Source organism: Quercus lobata, chromosome 3, assembly GCF_001633185.2.
Source record: "Quercus lobata isolate SW786 chromosome 3, ValleyOak3.0 Primary Assembly, whole genome shotgun sequence".
Classification (NCBI taxonomy): domain Eukaryota; kingdom Viridiplantae; phylum Streptophyta; class Magnoliopsida; order Fagales; family Fagaceae; genus Quercus; species Quercus lobata.
In genome coordinates, this window is record NC_044906.1 from 19,479,765 (window position 1) to 19,492,483 (window position 12,719).

The 12,719-nt window shown below is 33.7% G+C and overlaps 1 pseudogene; it reads right to left on the minus strand.

Annotated features, from left to right (window-relative positions):
* Positions 1 to 2,716: 2,716 nt before the first annotated feature.
* LOC115980494 lies at positions 2,717 to 12,325 on the minus strand (annotated as a pseudogene).
* Between the last annotated feature and the right edge of the window lie 394 nt (positions 12,326 to 12,719).

Below are 12,719 nucleotides of genomic sequence, written 5' to 3' on the forward strand. Positions count from 1 at the left end.
ATGTACATAGCAAAGTCACCGCTTTATCCTCATCATCCATCTTTACACCAATGCTTTCAAGTTGGCTAAGGATGTCATTAAAAGTGTTCAAGTGCTCGGAAACCTTGGCGCCTTCTTTCATCTTCAAACCCATGTAATTAAATTCAAAAATAAGTAAGGTAAATAAAAGAATAATCAAAGAACTCAACAGTGAGTAAAGTACAGCAAAAATCTCCAATTATTAGGGAACAAAATAAGTGATTCACTCAAGATTGAAAAGAAACAAAGCAGCCAAATTGTGCATATTAAGGTTACCCAATAGAGAAAGAGAGGTATATATCCATACCAGTTACATGAATAAGATTGAATAGTTGAAAAACAAAATATCAAATTGATGCAAGTGGATATAAGTCGCTGTAATTAAATATGAAACGTAGAAAGGAAAGATTGAAAAGTAAGACAAAGACTTTGACAATAGTTGTCTCTTTGTGACCTGTCGCTATGACAATAGTTGTCTCGTTTATGGTGATCACATCCATCACTTTCAGAGACCAAGACTGAGAGATTGGGGAGATGGGGGAATATGATACTGGGAACTAAATGTAGAGAACCTAACACCCCTTACTTTCCCCGGGTCTTTCCACACACTATAGATCCCACCAGTTGTGAGGGAGGGGGGGGGGAGGAAAGAAAACACACCCCTAACAGCGTATTCTCTTCGAAACAGAGTGTTATGGCACTAAAACGTAGAGTCAAAACGCGCCTCCCGTCACTCCTGAATGTTTCCATTTGTAACAAAAAAACAACTCAATTTTTGGCCACTCTGAGCATCCTACTATATTCAAGAGTATATATTCCTCTCCAAAAAAAAAAAAAAAAAAAAAAAGACAATATATATAATGATAATATAAAATAAAATAAAAAAATAGAAGATCATGCTAATGGTTATTCTTAAGATAATTATTAATAAACTATTTTAGAAAAGTTTTTATATCACTTTTGTGTGAAATTGAAAAGTATGCCAAAATATTTCTTTTTTCTTTTTTCATAAATAAATTATAACTAAGATATATATAAAAATTATTAAACTATATAAATAATTTAAATATAAATAAATTTATTTGAATATATTTGGGACACAACAAGATGTTACAGGACAAGTAAAACCAATATCTACCTTGTCATCTTTTAGAGAAGGGGAAAATTTGTGAGAGGAAAAGCAGGGTAGGGGTGGCCCAAGTGAGGAGAAGCGCATTTGCCATCCCTACTTGTAAGTGATTATTATTATTATTATTATTATTTTAGAACTTTCCAAGTGATTAGTTTTAATGTAATTATGGATCACATCAGAGTAGCATATAGTTGGATCAAGGTGCCCTGCCCTATTGAGATGAAATGGGTTTGAGCCTTTGAGGTATTTTGTTTATCCTTTGACAAAGTAATTTTAATATTAATGAGGTAAAAAATGAGGGGAATGTGCAGTCATTAAAGTACTTAATGTTTGTTTTTTTTTTTTTTTTTTTAAGTGTTTGCACCATAAAAATAAAATAAAAAAATAAAAAATCAACTATAAATAGTAAATGTGTAAATATATATAATTATATATAGAGAGGGCTTTAGTTAGCTCTAGGATTGTAAACGAGCACAATCGAAAGGGACTATTAATTAAAATATAGATTTTCTATTTAATTTTATTTCAAACACGAGTTAAGTTCAAGTTCAATATCAATCGAGATTACATGTTCAATCGTACTTCATTTTCTTCTAATTTGTTTAGTGCCCTCTATATTTAATTATTTCATGAAATATTAGTACTAAAATGTTGTGGAATACACGAATTTCATTAATATAAGCAGAAAAACATATTATGAATGGAATGATAACTAATGGAAATGGACAATAGGTCCAATATGAAAATAGAATCAAACATAAATGGCCAAAATGAAAATTTTGAAACATAAAAGACAAATTAAAATAATCCAAACTTCAAGATCCAAAAGTGTAATATGTAATTTTACTAATCAAATCTCAAACTTGTTCATGAACTACTTAAATTAAGTTATTCACTTTCCGTATATAATAAACTTTACCACTAATTTATTCATTTACAAGTAAATGCTAAATTGCTAATAATTAATAATTATGTTATTGTTAAAATTATATTATTTGACTTGATTAGATCGGTTGACTTTCATTTATGAATTTTAGAAGTTCAATTCAATTCACCAACCTCCTATTGGTAAAAATGGACCCCAAGTTTGGGACTCAATTTGCCCCAGTTTTGGTTTGTTCCCAAGCTCCTCCATAAGCCCAGACTTAAATGGGCCTTATTAATCTGAATCTAACCAGTTCATTGTGAGAACCAGGTCCAATATTGTATTGTACGGCCTCTCTGAGGATCCATAGCGATTCAATGCTAATTGAGTGACCACCACCCTGTTCATATCAATGTGTATGGAGCCAGTTTTCATGAAAAGCATTTCAATCAAATCTTTTTTTTTCTTGTAGCTTCAGGACTACTCAGTATCCCTTTGGATGAGTGTATCGAATAGCACATACTCCTCCATAAACGTTTATGTTTCTTATCAATCATATTTCAAAATTTCACCATCAAGCATCAACAACTCCATTTATTGAACGGTATCAATTTTTTTTAATTATTATACCATCTACTGCTCTTAACTAATTAGTTTACAATATATAATAAAGATCAAAGAGTGAGACTTTACACAACATCAACAACCAAGATGATTGTAAATACCATTTCCCAATTCAAAATTTCAAGATCATAACATCTCAAGTTCTTATACACCATTATTTTCGAAAAGTTTTTTATCAAAGTGTAGTGGATGGAATGACTCCACTAACAAGTTCAATGGCAGATATCTCTGACGACACATAAGAATCCTTCACTATGGAGGATGATGATAGTGGAGTCGCGTCCTTTTCAGCATTAGTCACCATAGGACCTGCTGATCTAATGTAAGAATCAGACATCAGATGCCATATACTTTCAAGTTCTCGATCCACCTCTGCCATTGAAGGTCTAGCATCTGTCTCATCTTCACAACACTTGAGAGCCAAATTTAAAAATTTCACCACACATTCAGGAGGATAAGATCCCATTCGCCCATCAATGACCGAAAAGATCATACCAGATTTACACTCAACATTAACCTAAAACAGATAGAAACCATTTTTAAAAAATATATATATATAAACTACAAGATACCATTTTATTACATAAATTTGAGCCAAAGTATCCGAAGGATCTAATAATATGGACGTATGCCAAAATGATCATAGCTGATATAGAAGTAAACGAGTGTTTCACAAAAGGCTGAAAGTGAAGATTTTAAAAGGATTTCAATGTTTTACTAAAGTGAAAACTAAAATTTGCAAATGAGGATATCTCTCATTTAAATTTGTAAAGATGAGAGACATCCTCATTTGCAAATTTACGAATATCCTCAAATTTAAAACTAAAATTTGCAAATGAGGACATAACTAAAAGTTGTCAAACTTTACCCTACCCAAATAAAACAAATTACAGAAGAACAATTTCCCTTTCATGCACGAGCACCTGATATACCATTAGGCCCTATAAAATCCAAGGCAAATAGGTCTATAAGGTTTTACCTCTCTAACAATGTTTTTGCCATGAGAGATTGGCTGCTTCCCAGTCAACAGTTCAAGAAATACAACACCAAGGCTATAAACATCACTCTTGTCTGTTAGTTTACGAGTTAAGATATACTCTGGATCAAGGTAACCCTACAAATTTAATTCAGAGAATATGAGAATAAAGAAGACATCATTTACATCTCCAATAGCATACTATTAAGTCTATTTCATCTAGTTTGAGTTACATTTTTTTTTTTATATTTAAAATTGTTGTATGAATTTATAATTTAAACAAATGGTTAATTGCAAAAAAAACCACCCTAAACTATGGGGATTGCCAATAACCAATAGCTCAACCAACACTTAACGAGATGAAGGCTGAGGATGTGGATTCAAAACCTATTGGGTATGAGTGTAACTTACCAATCAATATATATATATATATGGGAATACATGCATTTTGCATCCCAATAAAACCTTGCAATTAACACCCTAATTGAAACAATTGTGCCTATCTACAAACCCGCCATCCAAATAAGGTCAAATTTAATGTCTATGTGACTTGCACATTTCAAACTCAATGAATCTCATGTGCATGACTAGGTGAACTCAAAGTTCAATTCGGTCATCCAATCAAGGTATGTGGAGGTTATGAACAAGTGTTACACATAGTGAAACAAATGAATGGATGCAATACTGGGAAAGCAAAGTGAATAGGCATTGGCTGAGTCATCAGGGAGGAAAAGTGGCAAGAAGATGATGTATAGAAAAGATTATATGGTCCCAAAAGATGCCTTTTTTTTTGCGCGGGGGGTGGGGGGTGAGGGGGGGGGTGTGGGGAATGGGGTTGATGATGAGATAGTTGTGGACTTGAAATGTTGGAGGAAGTAGTGGCATGGAGGAAGCCTTGCCATAAGTTACTGAATTGGAGGTTGGAGTTGGAGAAAAGGGAAGGCGGTTTTGATCCTAGGGTTAGCGGAGGAAGAAAAGGGGGAGAATATGGAGGGGTTGGAGAGAGAGGCAGCTGTGGCGCAAATGAAATGGGAAGGTCAAATGGATTATACAACAGTAAGGGATTGAGACCCATGCAAGTGTCTCTCAAAATTCATTACCCTAATCAACATTGAATGGGCGTATATGGACTGTTCCAGTGGGTGTTGCTGTGAGACAAGCAAGAGTGTGTCACGAGATGGAAACAACTTGTTTGGGATATTGTGGATTAGGTCAAGCACGAGAATCGGTTGACATAGTTTGAGATGGAGAGGGAGACTTATTTTTACTAATTTTTGGGTGAGTTTGTGATGCAAGGAGTACCATAATTGTTTCAGATATTCTTTGAGATACCAGGTCAATAAGTTATAGTTCAATTTTCACTTCCTCCCCCCATAATAATGGGATGGAAGGTGGAGTTGTGGGTTCAATACCCACTGATGCATGCATAACTTACTAATCAAAATAATACTAATTCATTAAGATGCCTGATTTTATTTTGAATTTTGAATTCATTGTGATTGATGATTTTATCAGATTTACTTATCAAAAAAAAATTGATAAGTAAATCCCTATTAAAATAGTTGCTCTTTCTTTTTTTTTTATAAGTAATAAGTTTTATTGATATAAAAAAAGGACACCCTAGTACACAAGGAGTGTGCAGGGGTCAACAATCAAGTACAAAAATGACAAGAATCAAGAAAATCAAGGAAATAGTTGCTCTATTAAAATAGTTGCTCTTGTAATCGTTTGACACCAAGTTGATGCAGAACATAGTAGGGAAAGCAAAAAATAAGATACAAAAAGGGAAAAACCGTAGGCTTCACTACCTAAGGGTGCTTGAAATCACCACCAAAAAAGAGAGGATTTTCATCAAGAAATTCTTATTCCAAATGCAATGTCATCATGATTACAAGAGCCACTATTTTAATAGTGCTTCCAAGATTACATCAATATGGAAAATCTTAATCATGCCACAATTAAATCTTGCAAAATCCTCAATCACAATAAAGCCCAAACTAATTCAAAATTCAAATAAAAGTTTGAAATCTGGTGTCTCAAATAAGTAAAAATCATAAATAAATCCGGTGCCCACACTAACGATTAAAATAGTGGCTTTTGTAATCGTGAAAGTAGTACAAATTGAATAAGAATTTTCTTATTAGATAATGTTTCTCTTGCTTGGTTGTGATTCCAAGCACTCTTAGGTGGTGATGCCTAAGGTTTACAGGCATATTCTAAGTGGTGAAGCTTAAGATTTGTCCTACTCTATCTTTATTTTTCAACTTTTGTCTTAACATCAGTCAGGTATTTTAGTGAAAGTCTGCAGTTAGTAAGGGTATTTTAGTTATTTAGTAACTAGAAAGAGTAGATCCATCGTTTCACCCTTTGAGGGTCATGCGCAAATCACGAGTGACCATTAACCTTAACCCTAATTTGGATGACAAGGTGCCTATTGGCACAATTGTTTCAATTAGAATGTCGATTGCAAATTTTCAAACCTTGAGACGTGCAAGTACCCATAATTTAGGGAGGTTTTTTTTTTTTGCAATCAACCCTTATAACAAAAATGGAAATGAACAACACTATATTATCAATTCATTTTTATTGTTTTTCCAAGAAGGGTCAAGAGCCTAGGCTAGACAGTCAAATGTTGAAACATATAAAAATTCTAGGCAATTAACATGTGGCACTTGAGCCATAGCCAGAGAACACTGATAACAAAATCAGTGATACAAAGGGGGAAGAACTCACTCATCATCCTATACACATACGAAGTTTATAATTCTATTAGTTAAACATCAATTATAAGAGTCTTACTGGTGTCACCTATTATTAAAAAAAGAAAAAGAAAAAAAGAGTCTTACCGGCGTCCCCTTCACAACAGTGGATACATGAGCAGGCACTGTCCCTTCAATATCTGGAACTAGTGCAAGTTGTGAAAGTCCAAAATCAGCAACTTTTGCCATATACTTAAGAGTCCAATAATATGTTGCTAGCCTTGATATCTCGGTGAAATATAGAAGGATTGGCTTCAGTATGTAGATAGAGGATGCCCTTGGCCAATCCCAGGGCAATTCTCAATCTCATTGTAAAACTCAGAGGTTCTTTACACTTAGCTATATTATTGCACACATGACCCCTAATAAGCTCATTAGGATGGGATGCAGAATTTGAAAATTAAAATGTTTACATTTAGATCCAAAAATTAAAAAAAAAGGACAAAAAAGAAGGGGGTGGGGGGGGGGGGGGGTTGGGAGTGTATTGTTGAAAGTTTACTTGCATTCACATGCAATGAGGAACACCTAGAAAATATTATAGTAAGGCAAGCTTAAAGAATGAATATAAGGTGTACCAGAAAGGTGATCCCTTAAAGTACCATTTGACATAAACTCATAGACCAACATCTGCATGCAAAATAGTACTTACGTGAAGTTCTTCCCAAGCAATTTTTTCAAAACATATTAAGCAACAAAGACCAAGAAAAGGCTAGACCCTATAAAGCCACACAATTTTGCAGGAGAAGAAATATTGCTCATGAAGAAGTAAATGAAAAACTATATTATCTCAAGTTCACTGAGAAAGGACATATTTAAGTTTTTAATCCATTTCTTAGAGCCAAATAATCCTTTAATCATGAAGAACTCTGTATATGCTTCTCCATTAATAAGCAACAAATTTGACCAAATCTCTTTTGTAATATCCCTAGATTGAATTTGATTTCTTCCATCGTTTGCAATTATTCAAAGTAGCTATGTGCTATTTTTGATAATTTGATAGATATAATGGGAGAGGGGGAATTTGAAGTTTTTTGAACCCTTGGCATCTCTGTTGGAAACACCAAAATATGCCAATAGAGTTATAAGACTTTTAGCAACTATTCAAAGAACTTATAACACGATTTTGCATATTTCTTTTTCTTTTAATTTTTTTTTACTCTTACAGCTTTCATATTCATTTGGGTTAATTGCATCAAATTCCTAAGTTGATGGGAATCATCTCCTTGTGTACCCAATAATGAGACTGATGGATAATCCAATCTTTTATTGATTATATATATAGGTTTGGGTTTAATTTACATCTATTGTAACTTTATGCAATGTTACACCAGTGAAAATTTTTTTATGGCAAATTTTGACAAGCTTACTGTTGAATTAGATTTTCTTCTTATCAAGATGATTCTCATCCACAAAATGTTCAAATCTCAAGTTTTTTGTATTTTAAAATTATGTATAAAAGATTATTTTATGGATCAAATAGTAAACAACATCAGATTCACAAGAAATTAAGAATGCGTGTTTAGAACATAGAGAACATGTAATCCAACTGTGGGATTTCCAGAATAAGTTCTTAGGTGATGTAATATTATTTAAAGTTACACCAGGTATAACTTGATCCTAACCCATATATAGATGAGAAAAAGTACCTGTTCACCTTCTTCATCACAATATCCAATCAAAGACACAAGGTTTTGATGATGTAACCTTGACAAAAATTCTATCTCTGTCAAGAACTCCTTTACACCCTGTAAGGATCCCTCTTGTGCACGTTTTATGGCCACAACTGTACCATCAGCTAGAATGCCTTTATAAACCTTACCATACCCTCCTTCTCCAATCTGTGTGGACTTTTCAAAGTTGTTTGTAGCTACGGCCATTTCTCTATAAGTGAAATCCTTCAACCCAACAATTTTTATGGAGCGTGTAGACACTGCATTTTACATATAGGTCCAATGTTAAAATGAAAACATAGTGATAGATGCTGCAGAAAAAGATGCAGTGCCATTTGTTTTAAAATACCTGATAAACTCATGCACTGATTATCCAAACGTTTTATTTATACTTACGCATAAAGGCCAGTCCAAACTTGGCTGAAGTTTGCCCAACAGCATTAGCTGAGATAGGGCTAAGATATTGACCAAGCCAGGCTAAGGCCTTTATAATTGGACTAGTATCTGTGCCCAATTGATAGGCCTAATCAGGATGTAGAACACAAACAATTACAATCATGACATATATACCTGAAAACCCTAACTTCATATACATAAGATACTCACAATGATGTCTTCTTGGAAGTGAATGGTAATTCCCCACATGCATTCTCATTATCAGAAGAATAACAACTGCAGACAATGTAACTGCACCTGCAATGGTTCCCAGTACTAGGCCAGCCAGTGCACCTTTGCTTAAACCAGAACTTGGAGAGTTGGCACCATCTGTGACATTGGTAAGAACTATGAGCACAAACTAAATCAAAACTTTGCAACAATAGTCAACTCACATATGAATACATGAAAGAAGGGAAGATGTGATTGAGTCATAGTTCATCTATCCTTGGGGTCAAGTCATAAGTGAGAGGGTGTTGAAGCTGCCATCTTGATCAATGTAGAACACAGCTTAATTGCCCAAAATTTTTATAAAAAAAAAAAACTTGAACTTAGCATAGCAGTTATTCACTTGTGTACTGGATCACAGCGGTGCAATTGTCTGTTTGTACAGAACATAGCATCACCATGGCAAAATCAAATCATTAAACTGTGCAGATCAAGTCTTTCTCAATGTTGTTGGCAGAAAAAGAAAAGGTGATCTCCACTTAATGCGCCACCCACAGACATAACATGTAACTCAGAATATAAACAAAAAATAATAACAGAGAATAATGCCATGAGCCTAATATTGTCTTTGAAGTATAGAGGACTTCACGGTATAGGTCAAATAAATTATAGAAGAAATTTCTACATCATTCAATGGCAAAATAAGCATTAGTTCCAACTTCAAAAAAGCTCTGTTGCAAAAATATATCAGATAAGGGTTTTGAGACAAACCATCTTTATGGAAGCCCAGTAGAGTGAAGCTGATAATTTCATAAGGAAACCATACAGTATCCGTAAATTTGGCAGTTTGAAGAACTCTTCTGGAAGATATCCTGATAAGTTGTTATTATCGAGAAGCCTGCAAGTTGAAGATGGTCACTCGCCTAACAGATAACTCATATGAAATTTAAGAATATGACCAAATACTTACAAGTGAACAAGACTTGGTAATCTGGATAACTCAGGCGGGATTTGCCCACTGATCGAATTGTTGTTCATGTGACTGATCATTAAAAAAGATAAGTAAAAGGGTTAGTCATTGTAGAAATGATTTTAGATAGTACAACATCAGGAACACACTCACAAGTGCTTCGTTTTATTCAAGTTTGCAAATGATTTAGGTAGTGGCCCCGATATTTGGTTTTGGTCAATTTGTATTCTGTCCATGTTTGGAAGATAACCAAGCTCTTCTGGTAAGGGACCTGTTAATTGGTTTCCATTCAAAAGCCTAGAAAAACAGAATACCACATATAGAATTAGAGACAAAGCAAATGTACAGCAAAATTAAAACACCAAGTATTCAGAAAAATGCTGACATATAAAGTAAATTAGAAATAAGGATTATGTCCTATACTATTTAAAACTCAACGACTTTAAAGGCATGAACTAGAAGCAAATCAGCATTTCTTAACAGTACAAGTATATAATTAATGAAGTCGCTCAACTTACAAGAGTTCCAAAGAGGTAATACTGCCTATCTCCTTTGGTATACTCCCACTGATGTTGTTCCACATAAAATCCCTTCAACAGAGTAGATAGAGAAAAATATATCAGTATGATAAGTAACCAATACTACCATGGGATTCTAGAATATTGAGTGAAAGAAGTGTCCGAAAACTGTGATTCAGATAAAGATATTTGTATCACAAAAAATCAGCCTTCAGATATCCGTTGCCTTACAATATTTTCAAATTTAATAAGCGGCCAAGCTCTGGTGATAAAGTTCCAGACAAATTCATATGCAGTATTACCCTGTAGAGAAGCAGCCTAAAACAATATTATTAAAGTGCCATTGCTACGTCTTCACAAGAAAAGCCTACAATTAATAGCCAAGTTTTCTCAAAGCTTAATAGTCTTATATGTGAATTTGTGACTAGCATCTAAATCAAATATAATGATAGGCATTACATAATAATGTGTTTGTAGGCAATAAATTATAATATATCAATAAATCAAAAGATCATGAAGATAAATTTTAAAAGTGGAATAAAAGTGGAATAATGCACATAAATGAGGGGGGGAAAATAAATGAGTATATATAAAAGTGGAATAATATACATCTCATCATGTGAGGGGGAGAAAATTATAAAAAAAAATAAAAAATAAAAAATAAAAAGTAAGAAAAAAGTGTTCTGAGTGAAAGAAAATATGCAACATTATTCATGTCAATAATGCTCTCTGGTAGAAATAAAAATCATACAATCGTTGAACATGTAGATATCCATCGTCTAATGTTGTATTGTAGCAAAAAACCGCTGTCCAAATTGATGTACATGGGTCTCCTTGATCCCAATTACTCAGATTCCCATTAGGATCTATCAAACTGCTCTTGATGGCCCTCAAAGCCCTCACTGCAAATTAATACAAATGTTAATCATTGTTTCATCAACATCTTTGATGGTACTTGTGTTTCGATAATTCTAGTATCAGGGTATCTGCATTAAAGGAGCCCAATGTTATCTTAAAAATATGCATCAATGTTGTTAGCAGCCTCAAGTTTTGAGGCATAGACAATCAATGGATCAAATGACCTCTACAGCTCAACTATATGCAACAATAACCACTCCCGACTTCATTAAGTGAAAATTTGACATGTGCAATTACAATAAAATAACTTATTAGAGAGTTCATGAATATTTGACATCTAAACAAGCATCTCCTGAAGAACTTAAGCACAAAAGAAGCTTGTGAATCATGAAATCCAAAAGAGCAACAAAATAAAGCAAATTCACCTTCTTCGGGGTTGGTAATCGGATTCTGAGCTCCGATGAGAAGCAAAGAATGACACAACCATGCAACAATAAATAATCCAAACGTCCAAGCTTTTGACTGATACATCCCACTAACACATGGAAGCCGAGGACTCTAAAAATCCTCTTATTATTACCCAAGACTATAAATTGTGGTAATATCCAAGTACTCCACCTGATAATATGAAAGAACTATCAAAACTCATGCTATTAAATTCTAAAATAACTAAGGTAAATAAATGAATAATCAAAGAACTCAACAGTGAGTGAAGTAGAGCAAAAATCTCCAACTATTAGGGAATAATATGAGAGAATCACTCAAGATTGAGACAAAACAAAGCAACCAAATTGACAAAAATTGTGCATATTAGGTTTGACCCAATAGAGAGAGAGAGGTATCTATCAGTAGCAGATACTAGAATAAGAAGACTAAAATGTTGAAAAACCAGAACAATGCAAGTAGACAATATAAGCTGCAATTGATTATTAACCAGAGAATACAATTTGAAGTTTGAAAAATGAGATGCAAAGAATGACACAACCATGCAACAATAAATAATCCATAAGTCCAAACTTTTGACCGATACATCCCACTAACGCATGGAAGCCCAGAACTCTAAAAATCCTCTTATTAGTACCCAAGACTATAAATTGTGGTAATATCCAAGTACTCCACTTGATAATATGAAAGAACTATCAAAACTCATGCTATTAAATTCTAAAATAACTAAGGTAAATAAATGAATAATCAAAGAACTCAACAGTGAGTAGAGTAAAGCAAAAATCTCCAACTATTAGGGAATAAAATAAGAGAATCACTCAAGATTGAGACGAACAAAGCAACCAAATTGACAACAAATTGTGCATATTAAGGTTGACCCAATAGAGAGAGAGAGGTATACATCAGTAGCAGTTACTAGAATAAGAAGACTAAAATGTTGAAAAACCAGAACAATTCAAGTAGACAATATATGCTGCAATTGATTATTAACCAGAGAATACAATTTGAAGTTTTAAAAATGAGACCTTGTCAATAGTTGTGTCTTCCTGACCAGGTCGCCATAATAACTAGCATTCAAGTTGCTGATGGCGATCACAGCCATCTCTGTCAGTCACCAAAGTTTTTCGTGTTAGTTTTAAATGTAGCGGTAACAAAAAAATCAATGCATGTTAAATGTAAAAATAGACCCAAAAAGAGGAAGCTCTGTAACTCTGAGACTGAAAGTGAGACTACAAAAAGCTACCGTCAAATCCTAACGTTCCCAGTCTCGACCAACAAGGTG